The 21,072-nt window shown below is 35.9% G+C and overlaps 1 protein-coding gene across 3 annotated transcripts in view; it reads left to right on the forward strand.

The window, feature by feature from the left end:
- Positions 1-21,072, forward strand: part of LOC138709261 (protein eva-1) — a 765,208-nt gene that overhangs the window by 478,258 nt on the left and 265,878 nt on the right. The gene's annotated exons all lie outside the window — the stretch shown is intronic.

A 21,072-nucleotide genomic window follows, 5' to 3' on the forward strand; every position in this document is an offset into this window, starting at 1 on the left:
AATTGATGTTAATTTTGTTGGAAATATATACACACTTTCCATCTCATTGCTAAACATATAGATCGCATTTTCTGCATTACACTTCCCAGTGGTGTAATCAATATCTGGCCTACAACAGCTGACTCGTGTAATTATAAATATCGTAGCGAAAAAATCATATCGCAATACTCGATTTCGTATTATAATTACTTCGTTCAATAGTCCTGCCTCACATTACACGGAGTGAAGCACGTTTTGCATTTTAAATAAACGAAAAAATTCCATAATAAAAATATATTACTATTCTCAGAGCATCTGAAGCTAATCAGTTTCTGTATCCACACGATTTCATGTTCTTCCAGCAATACTGATTATAGTTGATATAGGCTATGTTAATACTGGATAAGAAGACTAAATATGGGACACAATTTTAATTATTCATGCATATAAATTTAACTTAAACTCGATTTCCATAAATCAATTTTAGCATTGAAACTAATTTACACTCTACAAAGCACACAAAGTTAACATAGATTGCTTTAATGTGTCATTATAAGACAATATAAAAGTATAACTAATATGCTATGATGTGATACGTAAGAGATAAGAGTTATGACGCATATAAAGAAACTTAAAATGTTCATTCTTTTAAATATCCGTCTGGCTGTATGCCCGTTTACTGCGATTTTTCCTCAGGTATGTAATCGTTTTGGTCTATTTTCAGTACCTACACTAAAGCAAACAGAATCATTTCGTTTGACTGAGAATTATGCAGACAAAAATATATTTTACTAGAAGTATTCATTTAAAAACACTACATTTCCATGTCGACTAAATCGGCTGTATTTTATTATGTATTTATCTATTTATTTATAAATTTATTTATATCTTTGTTTCTTTTACTATTTACTCATTTACTCATATATACAGAGTGATTCCAAAAGGACCATACAACTTTGTAAGCTTATAGAAATTTATTTAGAAACAATACAGATTTGGTTTTAATGCCATGTAATAGCAAAACTCATCTATTTATCACTCAATGTGGTTCAATTTGACTTCCGTTGTTCATTCGGCAGTCATTCCATCAAAACTCAATTTCTTGCCAAACTCGCTGCAGCATATCCGGCGTCATTAACTCAACTGCGGCGGTGATTCAGTTTCTGAGCTCAGCGAGATTGGCAGGTAAGGGTGGAACGTACACTTAATCTTTAAGGAACTCCCATAGGAAGAAATCAAGCGGTGTCAAGTCGGGGACCGAGGTGGCCATGATGTCGGTCCTCCAAGACTAATCAATCCACCAGGAAACCTCAAGTCGAGACAATTACGGACGTTTTGGAGGTAGTGTGAAGGTGCACCATTCTGCTGAAATTGGATTTCCCCTTCTTGATCATCTTCATCTATCTGCGAGATGATAAAATTTTGTAGCATATCCAGATAGACAAAACCATTGATAGTTTTTTTCGTGGAAGAAGAAGGGGCCGTACACTTTAGTTTTACTTAAGGCACAAAACACATTCACTTTTGGGCTGTCACGAACATTTTGCAGACGGAGATGTGGACGTTCAGAGCCCCAGATCCTGAAGTTGTGGGTATTTACTTTACCAGTGACGTGGAATGTTGACTCGTCGCTAAAGATCGCGTGGTTCAATAATTCTCATTTTCTTCATTCCTACCAAGCATTTCTACACAGAAATCCCGTCGACCCATCTTATCTTCATCAAAATGTGTTGCACCATCGTAAATCGGTATGGTTTTAAGTGCAAACGTCTCCTTAAAATGCCAACTCTTTCCAACATAACTTCATTTCTTATTCTGTCCGTCCACTTCACACGCACCATCCTTCTCCATATCCACATTTCAAATGCTTATAATCGCTCCCCTTCATTTCGTCGTAATGTCCATGTTTCTGCTCCATGCAATGCCACACTCCACACAAAGCACTTCACTACTCTCTTCCTTATTTATTTTTCTAGAGACTTGCAAAAGATGCTCCTTTTTCAATTAAAAGCTTCCTTTGCTATTGCTATCCTCCTTTTGAGTTCCTGGCAGCAACTCATTTTACTACTTACAGTACACCTCAACTATTTGAAGCTGTCCACTTGTTCTACTGGCTCATTTAGAATTCGCACATTTACATTCTTTATTTTTCTTCCGATAACCATTGTCTTTGTCTTGTTTTCATTTATCTTTCCTCTTGTGCTAACAAACCCCACATCATTAGCAAATCTTATGTAATGCTTTAATAATTTCAGAGCACCTTAAGTAGTTAATTTTTAATATTAACCTTTCATTTTGTTGGACCAATATGTCGTAAACATTATAATATTGTTAGTGCACTATATGAAAACTGACTTTGTCGTTCAGTTACTTATACAGGGACATCACTTTATTTTTACCAACATTTTTAACATTAACCTGGCTATACTCGGAAACACTGTTGCCCTCTTCCATTACAGGAGTTTGATGTTGCTAGTGCAATATGTAAACAAATCATTTTACTAGCTATAGGAGGAGAGAAAAGTAGTGTATCCATTTATGTTGTAGGGAAATATGATATTATGATTTTCAATTTGATCATCACTTTTATGCAATTTATCAAAATACAGTGGAGTAGTAACATTTTTTTTCAAAAACTCAACTTTTCAGGCGGCTATGTTCGTTATGTAATGTCTACTTTATTTAGCATATTAATTATTGGTGTTAACATACAATACAGAGAGTGCATTTAAATTGAGGGCTCATAAGTGAAGGGCTGTAAGTGCACTTAAGTTAATTTTTGAGAAAATGGGGTTTAAATATTTAAGCTTTCGTAAAATCGGTGAAATTTTTATTTAAATTTTAATGTGTGATGAGATTAAAATATCCCTTTGCCACTAAAATTTTAGATACTTTAGCTTACACTGGATGCACTTAACTCATGTTATTACAAATGTCACTAGCATTCCTTTGCGTCTAGCCACCTCAATTCAAAATAAGCTAATCTGAATTTTTAAACAAGTTGCTGAAATGGTTGCCGTTCATTACAATGCAGCTTCAATTCTTTACGCATATTATTAAAAACATTTTGAAGCATATTGTCTGAAATTGAATTTATCGTTTCTTGAATATAATTTTTTAGTACTATATTATTAATATAGGTTCTTTCTTCTATAGAAAACGCATCCATATTTCCGAAACACACTATACACTGCAGTGTTTACTTCACTGCTTGAAGACTTTGAATGCAACAGCGGCCGTAAGTTTGTGTGTCTGACGGGAGCAAGGACATTAGTGAAGGGGTGGGAGTGAAGTACATTCAGAAATACAGGTACAATAAAAATGCAAGTAAAAATAAAATGATGTCCCTGTATTAGTGGATGAAATGAATGTCAAAGTGATTTTTGTTTATCACGTTCAGTAACATAAATTTTTCATATTCTAAAATTGTGTCATTGTCTCATAAGGGGAATGGTTGTGGATATATTAGAATTAATATTGCACATAAAATGAGAGAAGGAGCGATTTGCATAGTCGATATGTTTCCGTATTTTAGCATTCTGCCATCGACTGTGCTAATGGGATGTAAGAAGATGGAATCTGAGGTTGAATTGTAATTAATAATGCACATAAAATACGTAGATTTAAGAAATACTCGTATACATTTCAATATTCGCATGCCGTCATATTGTAAGAATTACATGTAAAAGTTATTGGATCAAAACCGAAGTTAAGTGCTGCAGCTGTTAGCTTTCCAGTGATATTTTAATGCACAGTGTGCTTGTTAGTAACGGTGCTGTTTATCAGTGCTATCACGGGCGTCATTTACGGTTGAGCTATATCTGCGAATGAGGTCTCGGAGCACTACTATGAAATTCATGTCTGCAGTGAGATGTTACACCAACTAGTTTACATAATTGCCGCTTCTCCACTATGCACGTCCAACATTCTGCTCAGACAGATACCTGAAATAACGTTTCTCATATTGCACCAATTACAAATGTAATTCCTAGATGTATGATAGCTTTTACTACATAAATAGTATTACACGTAGAAAGAAACCTTTACAAGCATTTACGATTCCTAATTCTATTTTCAGAAAAAAACTTACTGTGTGTATGTATGTAGGTGGGTGGATGGGTGGTTGGGTGGTTGGGTGGATGGATGGATGGATGGATGGATGGATGGATGGATGGATGGATGGATGGATGGATGGATGGGTGGATAGATAGATAGATAGATAGATAGATAGATAGATAGATAGATAGATAGATAGATAGATAGATAGATAGATAGATAGATAGATAGATAGATAGATAGATAGACAGACAGACAGACAGACAGACAGACAGACAGACAGACAGACAGACAGACAGACAGACAGACAGACAGACAGACAGACAGACAGACAGACAGACAGACAGACAGACAGACAGACAGACAGACAGACAGACAGACAGACAGACAGACAGACAGACAGACAGACAGACAGACAGACAGACAGACAGACAGACAGACAGACAGACAGACAGACAGATTTATTGAGTAATATTATACATACAGATGTTATATTATCGTAATTTTCTCTAAAATCTAGAGCACGGGTCTTCTGACCGTACGTGCTTTGTACCTAACACAAGTCCCACTTTGTAAGTTTCACTCCCCTCACCTATGATTATATCCAACCACTCTCTAAAAGAACATACATATTAAAATGAAAATGGCACAACAAAACACATTATATAATATATCCTAACCTAAAACATACATAAAAGTGTATAATTGGGTAGATACCATTACCCCTTCGTCAGTTCGTATCACAAACTTCCACAGCTGCACTTCTAATCTGTCTCGCCTTCAAGAGAAACAATCCAGTCTTTTGTTCGTATTCTCTATTCCCCATGAGGTCAAAACATGCAAGCGAACTCCTATTATGACTAAGCATCGAGGGTGGTAGAAATTTTCTCCGTACTTGTTCCAATTCGACATACTGTAATAAAATATGTCTGTAAGAATTCTTTTCTCTGCAAAAAGGACAAAGGCGCTCTCCTTCTTCGTTGACAATTTTATTACCCTTCCATGCCCCCAATCTTAGCTAAACCTGCTCTACTGCCTTTGTTACAGAATTTATATAGTCACCCTCCCCCAGTTAAGCATGAGATCTGGTTGTAAATGTAGTGAGGACTTTTCCGAACATTGAAGCTCAATCTCTAGCCTCTCGATATCAATTAATCGCCTCTTCACATTACGCCATATATTCCTCCTGTTATTATCACCTCTATCCCACACCCATCCCATTTCTATATGATGCAGCCCTTTCTGCAGTTTATACCCACCCTTTTTCCCAACACTCTCTTTGTTGAACTTTGTAGCAAATCGACCGTAGAAGCGACTGATCCCCAAATATAATTTTAACCAGTATCTTATCACCCTAACTTTCATATGAATTGCTTCGTTTTGAAGCCCAAACTCCTTCAGCACCCCGCGATTAGCTGTGCTTCTGCCAATTCCAAGACTTCGTTTCAGGAAGTCCGTTTGTATGTATGTATGTATGTATGTATGTATGTATGTATGTATGTATGTATGTATGTATGTATGTATGTATGTCCGTAGAAACATTCCGGGGTTATAAACTGCTATAATTCTGTCACTATGTGTTTTACGGAATTCATACCGGTGTCTTTAGAAAGAACAGTTCAAAGAATTACAGTCAGTCACTCTCTTCAATGATGGTGGAACACAGTTTCGAGCTCTCGCTCACGTCTGCTCCATGAAGTACACATCAGATGATATGATCACGGGATGATAACACTTCACAGCAATCCGATGAAGTGGTCATGGTACCAGGTGTTTTTATTTATTCACGGAGTTGTTATTAAAATTTGTTTAGACATTTTGTACTTGAAATTTCGAGGATCATAGTGTCATAAATTTGAGATAATTGGGTTGAAGTTTTCACTAGTTTGAAGGTAGAAAGTTCTGGCTGTCTGTTGAATCTCTTTTGTGATATGCTTAAGACCAAGATCTTCATGTGATTGAATAATGGGAATGTCATAATCTGCTCCAGAAATTATTCTGCCAACTTTATTTTATAGGACTTGTAGTCTTTGGAGAAATGTCTTTGCTGCAGACCTCCAAGCAGGTGCTGCATAAAGCATTACTGGAAGAATGAGACATTTGTACAACTGAAGTTTCTTTTGAAGTTTTAGAACCGGAGAGAAAAGCAGGGGATACGATTGCTGTACTCTTTGTAATGTTATCTGCCTTATATAACTGATATGACACTGCCATGTTAATCTTCTATCGAGTTTTATTCCGAGATATTTTGTGTTTGTTGCATATGGTATATCTTTGTTATTAATTTGTAATGGAGGTGGTATTAAAAGTCTTCTTTTTGTGAAAACTATTACATTTTGATTTTCTTAGTTTATTTTAATCCTCCACTTTGTACACCATTGAGTTAATTTCTGCAAATGACTTTGGACTGTATTTGTTGAGTTTATAATACCTAAGTGTCTAAAATAAATTACTGTATCATCTGCGTATTGAGCAATTTGACATGATCCATAAGTAGGTAGATCAGATGTGTAGATATTATAAAGTGCAGGAGCCAAGACGGAGCCCTGAGGAACACCAGCCAGTATTTTTCTGGGTGATGACAATTTTGTTTCCATTTTAACTGGAAAAAGTCTATCTTGTAAATATGATGCAATTATGAAAATAATAGATTCTGAAATTGTTAATTGTATTAATTTCTATAGGAGCCCAGTGTGCCATACAGTGTCAAATGCCTTTCGACGTCCAAGAACGCTGCTGTTTTATGTTCTTGTGAATTAAATCCTGATTCAATATATTTTACAACTCTTACGAGTTGCTGGGTTGTTGAACGATGTAGCATGGAACCAAATTGTGTATTAGGTATAACAGAATCTATTGTGGCTGTCATGTGAGCAAGAATTACTTTTTCATATATTTTTCCAATAGCCTACTACTTAAGAGACTAATTGGTCTCCGATTCCGAGTATATATTACGTATTTCCAGGCTTTGGAATTGAGATGATATGCGCAATTTTCCAAGGTTGTGGAAAATAATTAAAATAAAGTGCCTTCTTTATTAATTCTGTAATGTATTTTATGACAACATGAGGAAGATTTTTGAGAATTTCATTGGTAATATTATCAGGACCTAGAGACTTTTTAGAATTTGTAAGTTTTATGTACAGTTTTATTTGAGAGGCTGTGACAGTAATGTCACCAACAGATGAGGGTTTATTTGAAAAATCAAGTACAGCAGATCCTATTTCCTGATGATTTCAATCTGCAAGGTTGTTTCACTTCCACCCTGTATATGTGTTCCCTTTGAATTGCGTCGTTACTGTTATACAATGTAGTTTCATTTGAGATGCAGTGACAGTAATGTCACCAACAGATGAGGGTTTATTTGAAAAATCAAGTACAGCAGATCCTATTTCCTGATTATTTCAATCTGCAAGGTTGTTTCACTTCCACTCTGTATATGTGTTCCCTTTGAATTACGTCGTTACTGTTATACAATGTAGTTTCATTTGAGATGCTGTGACAGTAATGTCACCAACAGATGAGGGTTTATTTGAAAAATCAAGTACAGCAGATCCTATTTCCTGATGATTTCAATCTGCAAGGTTGTTTCACTTCCACTCTGTATATGTGTTCCCTTTGAACTGCGTCGTTACTGTTATACAATGTAGTTTCATTTGAGATGCAATGACAGTAATGTCACCAACAGATGAGGGTTTATTTGAAAAATCAAGTACAGCAGATCCTATTTCCTGATGATTTCAATCTGCAAGATTGTTTCACTTCCACCCTGTATATGTGTTCCCTTTGAACTGCGTCGTTACTGTTATACAATGTAGTTTCATTTGAGATGCAATGACAGTAATGTCACCAACAGATGAGGGTTTATTTGAAAAATCAAGTACAGCAGATCCTATTTCCTGATGATTTCAATCTGCAAGGTTGTTTCACTTCCACTCTGTATATGTGTTCCCTTTGAATTACGTCGTTACTGTTATACAATGTAGTTTCATTTGAGATGCTGTGACAGTAATGTCACCAACAGATGAGGGTTTATTTGAAAAATCAAGTACAGCAGATCCTATTTCCTGATGATTTCAATCTGCAAGGTTGTTTCACTTCCACCCTGTATATGTGTTCCCTTTGAACTGCGTCGTTACTGTTATACAATGTAGTTTCATTTGAGATGCAATGACAGTAATGTCACCAACAGATGAGGGTTTATTTGAAAAATCAAGTACAGCAGATCCTATTTCCTGATGATTTCAATCTGCAAGATTGTTTCACTTCCACCCTGTATATGTGTTCCCTTTGAACTGCGTCGTTACTCTTATACAATGTAGTTCAGTTAATAACTCTTGTTTTGTGTTATATTTCTCTATCCTAAAAATATATATGTACACTCCCAGTTTCCTGAATACTTGCTGGTAAATTTTACAGCTCACAATAAATCTTTGTAACAGTATTGGCAGTCATAAAGCGTAAAGAACTGGTTAAAATAAAACCTCTGCGACCTGGCTGTGCAAATGGTAACTAACGTCACATAAATCTCATAAGTAATTACATAACCTGTAACAAAAATCTCGTATAACGATCCTTATTTTCGAAGAATTGTATTTACGTTAACGCTAGTTAGCCCAGACTGATGTATTGTTTCTTGGTGTTATGTGGGCACAGCTGTTTCACATTCATCACAATAATGTGCACAAGCATGGAGATGACTGTAGTTCTCATACTAGTGCTACGGGTATCTATTTAAGTATTTATTTTTCATGGGAGAAGGTTATGGTTGCTAAAGTGATTTGTTACTTTCGACGTCATTCGTATCCATACGGCACTGATACCTGTCGGTTTACCCATCTTCCCTTCTTGGGGGCATATTTGACAATAATAATGATAATAATAATAATAATAATAATAATAATAATAATAATAATAATAATAATAATAATATATTATCACTATAACCTTTGCTTTTTAACTTCGCTCTAGAATATACCATTAGGAAAGTTCAGGATAACACAGAGGGTTTGGAATTGAACGGGTTACATCAGCTTCTTGTCTATGCGGATGACGTGAATATGTTAGGAGAAAATCCACAACGAATTATAGGGAAAACACGGAAATTCTACTTGAAGCAAGTAAAGCGATAAGTTTGGAAGTAAATCCCGAAAACACTAACTACGGTATATGATTTTATCTCGTGACTAGAATATTATACGAAATGGAACTATAAAAATTGGAGATTTATCCTTCGGAATATGTATGGTAAGTTAAGACTTTCCTGTGTTAAATTTCAACGTACCTCGTTTACATGTTCGAGAGTTATCCTTCGAAGAGGTGAAAAATTCAAATATCTTGGAGCAACAGTAACAAATATAAATGACACTCGGGAGGAAATTAAACTCAAAATGAATATTGAAAATCCGTGTTATTATTCGGTTCAGAAGCTTTTGTCATCTAGATTGCTGTCAAACAATCTGAAAGTTAGAATTTATAAAACAGTTATATTACCGGTTGTTCTGTATGGTTGTGAAACTTGGACTCTCACTTTGATAGAGGAATAGAGATTGAGGGTGTTTGAGAATAAGGTTCTTAGGAAAATATTTGGAGCTAAGAGGGATGAAGTTACAGGAGCATGAGAAAGTTACACAACGCAGAACTACACGCATTGTATTCTTCACCTGACATAATTAGGAATATTAAATCCAGACGTTTGAGATGCGCAGGACATGTAGCACGAATGGGTGAATCCAGAAATGCATATAGAGAGGTCGGAGGGAATAAGACCTTTGGGGAGGCCGAGACATAGATGGGAGGATAATATTATAATGCGTTTGAGGGAGGTGGGATATGATAATAGAGACTGGATTAATCTTGCACAGGATAGAGATCGATGGCGGGCTTATATGGGGGTGGCAATGAACCTCCGGCTTCCTTAAAAGTCATAAGTAAGTTATTATTATTATTATTATTATTATTATTATTATTATTATTATCATTATTATTATTATTATTATATTAATAACGGTTTGATTTAACCTGTCAGAATTAAGGCCATTGGGCCTTCTCTAACACTCACTCAGCAGTAAAATTAGGATACAGGGAAGACTTCAAATACTCACAATTTAGTACACAAAAATTGAAAGAGATAATCATAATGTAGTCCAAACTGTTTGCGAACACATTAAATAAAATGACTATAAAATTTATAATGGGGGTGCTGTAGCATTCAGTTCAGTTCCAATGTTATATTGAAGCACGGGAGTTTTGTATCATCATTGTTACCGTATAAAAAACAAAAGAAGTTACTCAGCAACGACTGAATAAACAAATAAACAAAATGCTTTTTTAATTGATGGGTATTTTCTGACTAAGCAACTTTCCATGTCAGTGGGCGAGTGAATACCCATAATGCAATTATATGGGGACGTGAAAATCCGCATGTCTCATATGAATTGGAACAGGCTAGTCCTAAAGTAAATGTTTAGTACGCGGGATAATCTGTGTGGGCCGTTTATCTTCGCACATGAAACAGTTCGATCAGGACCATACTTGGACATGTAAAATTTTTCGAACCACAACTGCACCAAGAAAACATGGATGTCGTGTTCCAACAGGATGGTGCACCACCTCATTGGGCAATAGACGTTCATGATTATCTGGACGATGCATTTGGTAATAACTGGTGTGGTTGAGGAGGGCCAATTATGTGGCCTCCATATTCCCCAGACCTGACATCACCCGATTTCTTTCTCTGGGGTTTCGTGAAGAATGATGTGTATGCACAACGACTCAGTGATATTCACGATTTCGGAGCAACCTTTTTCACAGCTTTTGAGAAAATTATTCCCGAGATGTTAGACCACACATGGGAGAAATTAGCCTCAAGATATGAACTGCGTCGTGTTCGCAATGGTGGGCACGTTGATGTCTAATTTGGCCAAAACTCCCATTCTTCTAGAATGCATGTAGCAACAGTTCTCATTTTGTCACGTTTTTATTTTATATCTTCCCAAACGGATCATCCTGTATAATGGAAACAATAAGTCAATTGAAATTAGACATATTTCACATATAGAAAGAAAGAAGAAAGCATAATGAAATGTAAATAGTAAAAATGAGTGAGACATATACAATATATGAGACAATAAAAAATAATAATACATTTATTCATTTATTTATTTATTGATATTTATGTGCTGGATAACAGCCATTGGCCAATAGAAGTCCAGCACAGTGATACAATTAATACAATAAAATGAACAACTATGGTACAAATTAAATAATTGAGATAACAACAAAATCAAGAACATAAATTACAATGATTAATTTACAAGATTTAATAGTATAATATTTTATGGTAAGGAGTTGATTCTTTCAAAGCTATTACCAATTTGTGTATAAGGATTTTGCAAATAATATTAGCAAAGACATTGCTATGTTCTAATACTTCTATACATTGAATGGATCGAAATCGCCTACATGTATGTCAGCATTTTTAATACATCTGGAGACCGGCGAGGAAGATTTATAATTTCTAATATAGAAGAGTTTGGAATGTCTCGTGTCCTTCATAGGAATACGAAGGCTGACACTGTAATAATGATGATGATGATGAAAATAATAATAATAATAATAATAATAATAATAATAATAATAATAATAATAATAATGTAGTGAACCATAGAGTGCATAATAAGCATTATTTTTAGGTACACAGACAAAAAGTAAAAATTATGATAATAAGTAAGATGAGTTCTTACATGATAGGCATTATAAGGAAAAATGATGCAAAAAAAAGGTAAAAATCACTAAAATATCTAAATGTATACAATACGTGGAAACATACAACACTTATCATAATTTTATCTCGTCATAAGATAATGAGATTCAGAAGAAGTGTAGCTAGGTATTTTTCCATTTTTTCATTGCTGGCGATGAATATAAAAATATTAATTCTAAAAGACCACGCTGTCTCGCCTGTATAATCCAACATTAATTTGTTTCTCATTTAGAGTTTATGCAATAATTTTCGTGTCGTTTAATGTTTCATATGTAACCAAAATTGAAATTCACAGGCACATACATGTTAAATAAATAATACTTACTGCAGGTATATTGTACGTTGGAGAGGAAAGCTCTGTGGGTATGGGAAAGCTTTGTTCGTGTGGTGTGGGAGAAAATACTCACTGTCGCAGGATGTGAAACACTTCTTGTTCGTCGAAGAACGGTACAGCAGAAGATAAAATGTATTTCAGTACTGTGTGTACGGAAAGACAATAATATCGGCCCCATTACTTTATTCATATAAATGTAGCGAATATAAATATAAAAATTATTCATACCGTATTATTATTTCACCTGATCTCCTCTTCTTTATAAAATTACATTTGAGCGTTTATTTTATTTTGTAAAATTCAATAGGTAATTGAATAAAGATGGCATTATTTCATTATCACACGTTTAAAATGATTTTCTTTTGTGATGTACTGTCCGCATTTCAAGAGACGATCCGAGCAAGGAATGCGAGTTATTCCCCCACTCTTATAACTAGGGACCGGATTTTTATGTAATTACATATTATATTCCTTTCAACCTAACCGTATATAAATAACAAATCTTTGCAAATCTTGTAATTACCATTAATATATTAAAATTTGATACTACATATTTTTAAATATTTACCCCACATTACATATTATGGCATGGTATTACATAAATCTACATATTTAGGGGTTTTATTCATTTTCACTTCTCTGAAAGGAAAAAAAAACTTCTGCTGGGGAGGTTTACAATTTGAAATACACAGATTTAAAAAGCCTTTTTACCTACCCAAGAAAGGATATATTTCGGGACGAAACAAAACGTCCTTTGTTCCAGGAAGTAATAGAGGCACTCACCCCATACCGACCACTGTAAATATGAGTGAACAAAAAGCAACCTTTCTCATACAACTACCTTATATTGTAAAAAATCACTCAGAAAGTAGCGTTGCCTTCATGCGGTGGAGGACGACATGATTTTTCTCGAACTATAATTGTTCTGCACACGTCTTAACAAGCCGTTCCCATGCAATTTGCAACGTTACCCACCCTCTTCCCAATTCACCCAGGAAAAACCCGTGTCAAGTCTGACATGAGACTTCCAGGTTATTGCTTGACCTCTTTATTTTAAATTTAGTAGACCTATATAGAAATGGGATTTTCCGAGCAATTAGAAAGTATGGTTCTCGCCTGGAATAATCCTACCCTTCTGAATAAGACAGGAATGTTACTTTTCAAACAACAGTTTGTAAATGCATATAGTTTGAGGTTTTAGTAGGTACTTGTTTCTTACAGGGAGCAGCTAAAATTCATATGTCCCACATCACTCTTATTTTCTCCTAATCCAGTACTATGCTGTTGTAAAATTGGCAATTAATATGTAATGTATTTATTATTATTATTATTATTATTATTATTATTATTATTATTATTATTATCACTATCATCATTGCTATCTCTGGTTTTCTTTCTTTTTTTTCTTGTATTAGTCGATGAGAGCTGTATAGTGTTCTTTTGACCTGTTGACCCTCTATATGGCTTTAATTTAATTGGTATTATTTTCATCACTGTTTGTATTTCTTTTTTGTATTTATATGTGCTATCTGGTAGGATGGAAGAGAAGGCCTTAGGGCCTTAATCCAGTCGTATTAAATAAATAAATAAAATAAAGCGAAACAGTGCTTGCAATACTGTTGTTCATTTCACTCAGTTCACTAGTTTTAGTACTTACAGTACCTATAAAGTGCAAGCGAGTTTATCTGCTGCTTTTAACTAACTAAAATGGTCCCTGTACCTTCAACCCTAACGACAAAAATAAAATCATGGATTGCAATGGACGAAGCTTTCACTACAGATGGAAAAATAGTAATGTGTCAAGTGTGTGGTAAAAAAGTTGGGTGCACTATGAAATCACAACTGGAGAGTCTTCCCTATCATATACCTGCCAGATATTGATATTAAATATTTTCATGATTCTACATATTTTGGTACATATTCAGCTTATTTTTCATACATAAATATGTACATATTTCACACCTTGATATTACATAAAAATCCGGTCCCTCCTTATAACCTAAGCCCGACACGGAACCGGCCGGACATTGACTGAGACTTGCTTGTCCCAGTCGGCCAATGACATCACTCCCATCCATCTGCTCCTTCAAGAACGCTCAGTTACTGTCTTACTCTCTCCCCTTACCCCGCAAGGACCATACTCCACTCGCAGGAATCCTGTGGTGAAATTTGGACAGTAACATGATCTGACGGTCCAATCTCTATTTTTGTCAGTGTTTTTTTATTTATAATTGCTTCATACTTTCCTTCAGTTTCAGGTCTTTTGTGGCAGTAGAGAGAGTGTAGATCAGTTGAAGGAAGTTGTACTGTGCAGATGTTACATTTACGGTCGGATATTTTTTTTCTGAAAATAAATTAATAAAACGAAAAATGTATGGCACTTTACAAATCGGAATTTACTTTTCCTTCTGAGTGCCAGGAAGAAAATAATCGACAGGTGCATAGCTGAAATATGCTGCATGTTTTACGTAGAACTACGTGTGAGTGAGGAAGACAAAGAGAACAAGGGGGAGGGAAGGAGGATAGGAAGACAGGAAAAACTGGGGGGAATATAAAGGAAAAAGGGTATTCAAGGAGAACAAGGGAAAAATAATAACAAGGTAAATACAGAGAGAAGGTATGGGGAAAATGGAAAATGAGGGAAATACATGGAGAACAAGGGGAACACAAAAAGAACACAGGGAGAATAAGAGAAAGAAAGGGATAAAAGGGGAATACAAGGAGAACAAGGGGAAGAAAAGACGAACAAAAGCAAGACAAGAAGAAAAAGAACATCAGGAAATACAGGTAGAATAAAGGAATTACAAGGAGAACAAAGGGAATACTAGAAGATTACTGTGAGTACAAGGAAAATAAGGGGAATACAATGAGAATAAGAATAATACAGAAAGTATGGCGCACACGAGGAGAACAAGGGGAAGATAAGAATAATTTTTAGTTGGTTATTTAACGACGCTGTATCAAATTCTAGGTTATTTAGCGACGGTGGTATTGGTGATAGCGAGATGGTATTTGACGAGGTAGAGGATTCGCCATAGATTACCTGATATTCGCCGTACGGTTGGTATAAACTTCGGAAAAGATCCAACGAGGTAATGAGCCATGCGGGAATCGAACATACGTCTGAGCGCAACACCGTATCAGAAGGCAAGCGCCTTTGTCGATTGAGCTACGCCGGTGGCCTGACAAGGAGAAGGAGGGGAATAAAATGAGAATAAGGAGAATTCTAGAAAAAAATTAAATACTAAGAGAATGATGGGAATACAATGACAAGGTGAACACAAGGAGAACAAGAGGACAACCAAAAGAGCAAAGAAAATTATAAGGAGAACAAGGGGACAAGGAGAATGAGGGGAATACAAAGGAAACAAGGGGAAAACAATGATAACTATGGAAATACAAGAACATTGATGCGACTAGGATATCCAAGAGAATACAAGGAGAACAAGAACAAGGAAAGGACAAGCAGAATACAAGGATAACATGGGGAAGGCAAGGATAACAACGGAATACAAAGATAATAAAGAGAAAACAAAGAGATAATAAGGATATTAAGGAGGATATAAGGAGAACAAGGCAAAGTTAAGGAGAATAAAAGTAAAAAAGAACGTCAAGGAATAAAAGAGGAATAGAAGAAGAATAAAGGAGCGGCAATGAGAACAAGGGAAAGGCAAGTGAAACAGAAGGAATGCAAAGAGAACACAGATCATAGAAGGAGAACAAGGAGACAACAAAAGTTGCAGTTTTGTTTGATGATCAGTTCCCAAGTTACTCAAATCTAATGAGGAGAAAAGTGTACAGTCGTTCTGTGTCACAATAATTAAGTTATCAATTTAGTTAAATAAATTGTAATATATTTTTTGTAGGTATGACATTGTTTTAAGTCTAATCTTATTATTACGAAGGAAAGAGCATATTCGTGGAATTACTACACTACACTATTTAGTATAGGTTGTGTACGTCAAAAAGGCCGCGTCTGTCACTCAACTACTAACGCGCTGGTTTTCCATTCATTCGGCTCGGGTTCGATCCCGGGCTAAGTCGTGAACGAATTTATGGTACACAAAGCAGACGTTGCAGAGGACTTTTCTCAGGATACTCCCATTTCCCTCTATCAGTCCAACACCAAATTTAAATGTATACTTCTTGATGTGCAAAGAATCAAAATAAGTGTTGATGTAGAATTGGATCATATTAATTAGGACTTACTTACTGGCTTTAAGGAACCCGGAGGTTCATTGCCGCCCTCACATAAGCCAGCCATTGGTCCCTATCCTGAGCAAGATTAATCCAGTCTCTATCATCATATCCCATCTACCTCAAATCCATTTTAATATTATCTTCCCATCTACGTCTCGGCCTCCCCAAAGGTCTTTTTCACTCCGGCCTCCTAACTAACACTCTATATGCATTTCTGGATTAACCATACGTTCTACATATCCTGCCCATCTCAAACGTCTGGATTTAATGTCCCTAATTATGTTAGGTGAAGAATGCAATGCGTGCAGTTCTGTGTTGTGTAACTTTCTCCATTCTCCTGTAACTTCATCCCTCTTAGCTCCAAATATTTTTCTAAGCACCTTATTCTCAAAGACCCTTAACCTATGTTCCTCTCTCAAAGTGAGAGTCCAAGTTTCACAACCATATAGAACTACCGGCAATGTAACTATTTTATAAATTCTAACTTTCAGATTTTTTGACAACAGACTGAATGATAAAAGCTTCTCCCGAATAATAACACGCATTTCCCATATTTATTGTGTTTAATTTCCTCCCGAGTATCATTTATATTTTTTCCTGTTTCTCCTAGGTATTTCAATTTTTCCACCTCTTCAAAGGATAAATTTCCAATTTTTATATTTCCATTTCGTACAATATTCTGGTCACGAGACATAACCATATACTTTATCTTTTCGGAATTTACTTCCAAACCTATTTGTTTACTTGCTTCAAGTAAAATTCCCTTATTTTCCCTAATCGTTTGTCGATTTTCTCCTAACATATTCACGTCATCCGCATAGACAAGCAGCTGATGTAACCCGTTGAATTCCAAACCCCCTCTTTTATCCTGGACTTTCCTAATGGTATACTCTAGAACAGCGGTTCCCAAAGTGTCCTCCGCGGAGCCCTTAGGGCTCCGCGAATGATTTTCAGGGATTCCGTCCGCGGCAGTTACGAAGATGACAAAAATTGCTGCTTCCATCTAGTCTCTAGCGGGAAAAACGGAAACTACTTCCATCAAGCGAAAAGTACTTTCTGAGAAAGTAGTTTGTGTTCTTCTTGCTACATGGAAGCAACGATAATAGATCTACTCGTCACTGGAACTATCTCGATCTTTCTTCTTGCCAAGTACTCGATGATTCTCGAAATTTCTTTTATTTTTTATTTGTCGGGCAGATAGCGTTTGTTATTTGTGGTACATGAAATCTACAATCTACTGACTGTTACGTTGCCTCAAAAATATATTTACTGTATACCGGTACCTACATGTTAATTCGATAGCGGATGTGTTAGCTAAACTTTCGTTGAACTGGAAGTGTGGCTCAAGACGGGCTCCCTAAGACCTAAGAGTTATTAGCCATCAACCAGTGCTCAGTCAAAGGGGGATAACAACAGCTGTAACCTTACTTTCAAAGAAGATGGTGCGAATTCCTCCGAATTGAGTTCGGAATATGCTGAACATGATCCTGCCTTAGAGTCTAAGATGCCTAGTGTAGCGGTATTGAAAGAAAGTAACAAACGAAAATATTGTGATTCATATTTGGACATGGGATTCACTGAGTTTTCTGATGGACATTTACGGTATGTAATATGGAACAAAGTTTTTCCCTATAGTTCTAAGTTCCCTGCCAAGTTTAGACGGCATTTCTCAATTTACAAATTCACAACTAAAACTGCAGAATACTTCGAAAGAAAAAGTGACGAACTCCATGCAGTTCAGACAAAATTTTATCTCATGTAAAAACAAACAACGAGAAAGCACTGAAAATATCATACTTGGTTAGTCATGACCAGGCTCTTGCTGGTAAATTTCATCCTTGCTGAAACTCTTATGATACCACTAGGCCTATTAGTGAAGGTACCGATAGTGAAGTGCATGGTGGACGAAAAAACTGCAAACTTGATTTCCAGTGTGCCCTTATCAAATAACACTGTGCATAATCGAATCCAGAATCTATGAAAAGATGTAAAATATCATAATTTCCCGTATCAGTTAAACGACATTTTCGCTACAACTTGACGAATCCTCGGGCGTTGCCAGATTAGCTGCGTTAATGACATTTATGCATACGAATTTTCAGGTTCTTTCATGAAATATTTTGTTCTGCAAGCTATTGCCATTCTCTACAAGCAATACTGAATTTTTTTCTTCTTGATTGAAAACTAGATATCGTGGGACAATTGCATTGACGTGTGCACAGATGGCGCAAAGGCCATGTTAGGTCCTGTTTGCTGGCGCTTTTCCAAAGATCAAGAAAGTTAAAAAAAAACTGCACAAGTAGTCATTGTGTATTACGCCGACACGCCACACAGAAGTGTGACAGTTGTCGCGTGGTAAAGCGTTTCCCTGTTTACATGAACTTCGAACGGAAGTTTCTTCACTTTTGAATGACCAAAACAGTTTGCTAGCAGATTATTTGAATGATCAGGAATGGTTGTACAAATTATGTTACTTGGCAGACATTTTTTTTTCAAAAATGAATTCAGCACAAACATACAAGGTAAACGGAAGGTTATATTCGATGCTAATGACAAAATTCTCGCGCTGAAGTAAAAGATAGCATTCTATATAGAAAGCGTCGACAATAAGGATCTGACGTTTCTCATTGGCTTCGAACTTTATAGAAGAAAATAACATAACAATGAATGTCTAATTCAAAGCGATTATAAGAGAACACATTGATAATTTGCTTCAAAATATGAATAAATTCATACTTTCAAAGGGACACTCAAGAATCGATTTTGAAGAAATATGAGTGGATTGTAGATCCATTTCCAGTGAAGTCAAAACCAGCTGCCCTCACTGTGGCAGATACGAGACCCTTATAGACATATTTTCGGACAGCCACTGTCAGGCACAATTTAAAAGCAACCCATTGCCCGAATTTTGGGCTAAGTTAGGGAAGGATCTTTTGATATTAAGTTCAAAAGCTAAATTTGTATTACTCCCTTTGGTACTATGTACTTACTTACTTACTTATTGGCTTTTAAGGAAGCCGGAGGTTCATTGCCGCCATCACATAAGCCCGCCATTGATCCCTATCCTGAGCAAGATTAATCCAGTCTCTACCATCATATCCCACCTCCCTCAAAACCATTTTAATATTATCTTCCCATCTACGTCTCGGCCTCCCCAAAGGTCTTTTTCCCGCCGGCCTCCCAACTAACACTCTATATGAATTTCTGGATTCGCCCATACGTGCTACCCATCTCAAGCGTCTGGATTTAATGTTCCTAATCATGTCAGGTGAAGAATACAATGCGTGCAGCTCTGCTTTGTGTAACTTTCTCCATTCTCCTGTAACTTCATCCCTCTTAGCCCCAAATATTTTCCTAAGAACCTTATTCTCAAACACCCTTAATCTCTGTTCCTCTCTCAAAGTGAGAGTCCAAGCTTCACAACCATATAGAACAACCGGTAATACAACTGTTTTATAAATTCTAACTTTCAGATTTTTTGTCAGCAGACTAGATGACAAAAGCTTCTCAACCGAATAATAACAGGCATTTCCCGTATTTTGGTACTATGTACCTCTTTGAAATGGCCTTTTCGAGGTACACGGCTAACAAAACAAAATATCGAGCTTGTTTGGTCGCAGAAAACGATAAGTCTTCAACAGCCTTCTATGACACCAGACATTGACAAACTCTGCCGCAAGAAACAGGCACATTCTTCACATTAACTTGGGGTGTACATGTAACATTGTAACATTTTTTAAAATATGTTAACTATTTGTTATATCATTTTGTAGATTTAAATAATCTCCAGTACTTTTTACTATTATTTCCTTTATTAATATATATATATATATATATATATATATATATATATATATGTTTATATATATATATATTACACCTTATTATTCATACTTCCGTATATGCATCAGTATGCAATATGCTTCATTAAACGTAGACAGATAAAGGTCCACACCTGTGGAGTAACGGTCAGCGCGTCTGGCTGCGAAACCAGGTGGCCCGGGTTCGAATCCCGGTCGGGGCAAGTTACCTGGTTGAGGTTTTTTCCGGGGTTTTCCCTCAACCCAATGCGAGCAAATGCTAGGTAACTTTCGGTGCTGGACCCCGGACTCATTTCACCGGCATTATTACCTTCATATCATTCAGACGCTAAATAACCTAGATGTTGATACAGCGTCGTAAAATAACCCAATAAAGTAAAAAAATAAAATAGACAGATAAAACTAAAAACTAAACTTTTTTTGGGGCTCCACGAGGAAATTTTGCTTCAAAAAGGGCTCCGTGGCTGAAAAAGTTTGGGAACCGCTGCTCTAGAACAAAGCTAAAAAGTAAAGATGATAGTGCATCTCCTTGCTTTAGCCCACAGTGAATTGGAAACGCATCTGACAGAAACTGACCTGTAAGGACTCTGCTGTACGTTTCACTGAGACAAATTTTAATTAATCGAACTAGTTTCTTGGGAATACCAAATTCAATAAGAATATCATATAAAACTTCCCTCTTAACCGAGTCATATGCCTTTTTTAAATCCATGAATAACTGATGCACTGTACCCTTATACTCTCATTTTTTCTCCATTATCTGTCGAATAAAAAATATCTGACCAATAGTTGATCTAAAACCACACTGATGATCCCTAATAATTTCATCTATATATGGAGTTAATCTTCTCAAAAGAATATTGGACGAAATTTTGTACGATGTCCACAAAAGTCATATTCCTCGAAAGTTACTGCAG

This window comes from Periplaneta americana, chromosome 11 (genome assembly GCF_040183065.1).
Source record: "Periplaneta americana isolate PAMFEO1 chromosome 11, P.americana_PAMFEO1_priV1, whole genome shotgun sequence".
Taxonomy (NCBI): domain Eukaryota; kingdom Metazoa; phylum Arthropoda; class Insecta; order Blattodea; family Blattidae; genus Periplaneta; species Periplaneta americana.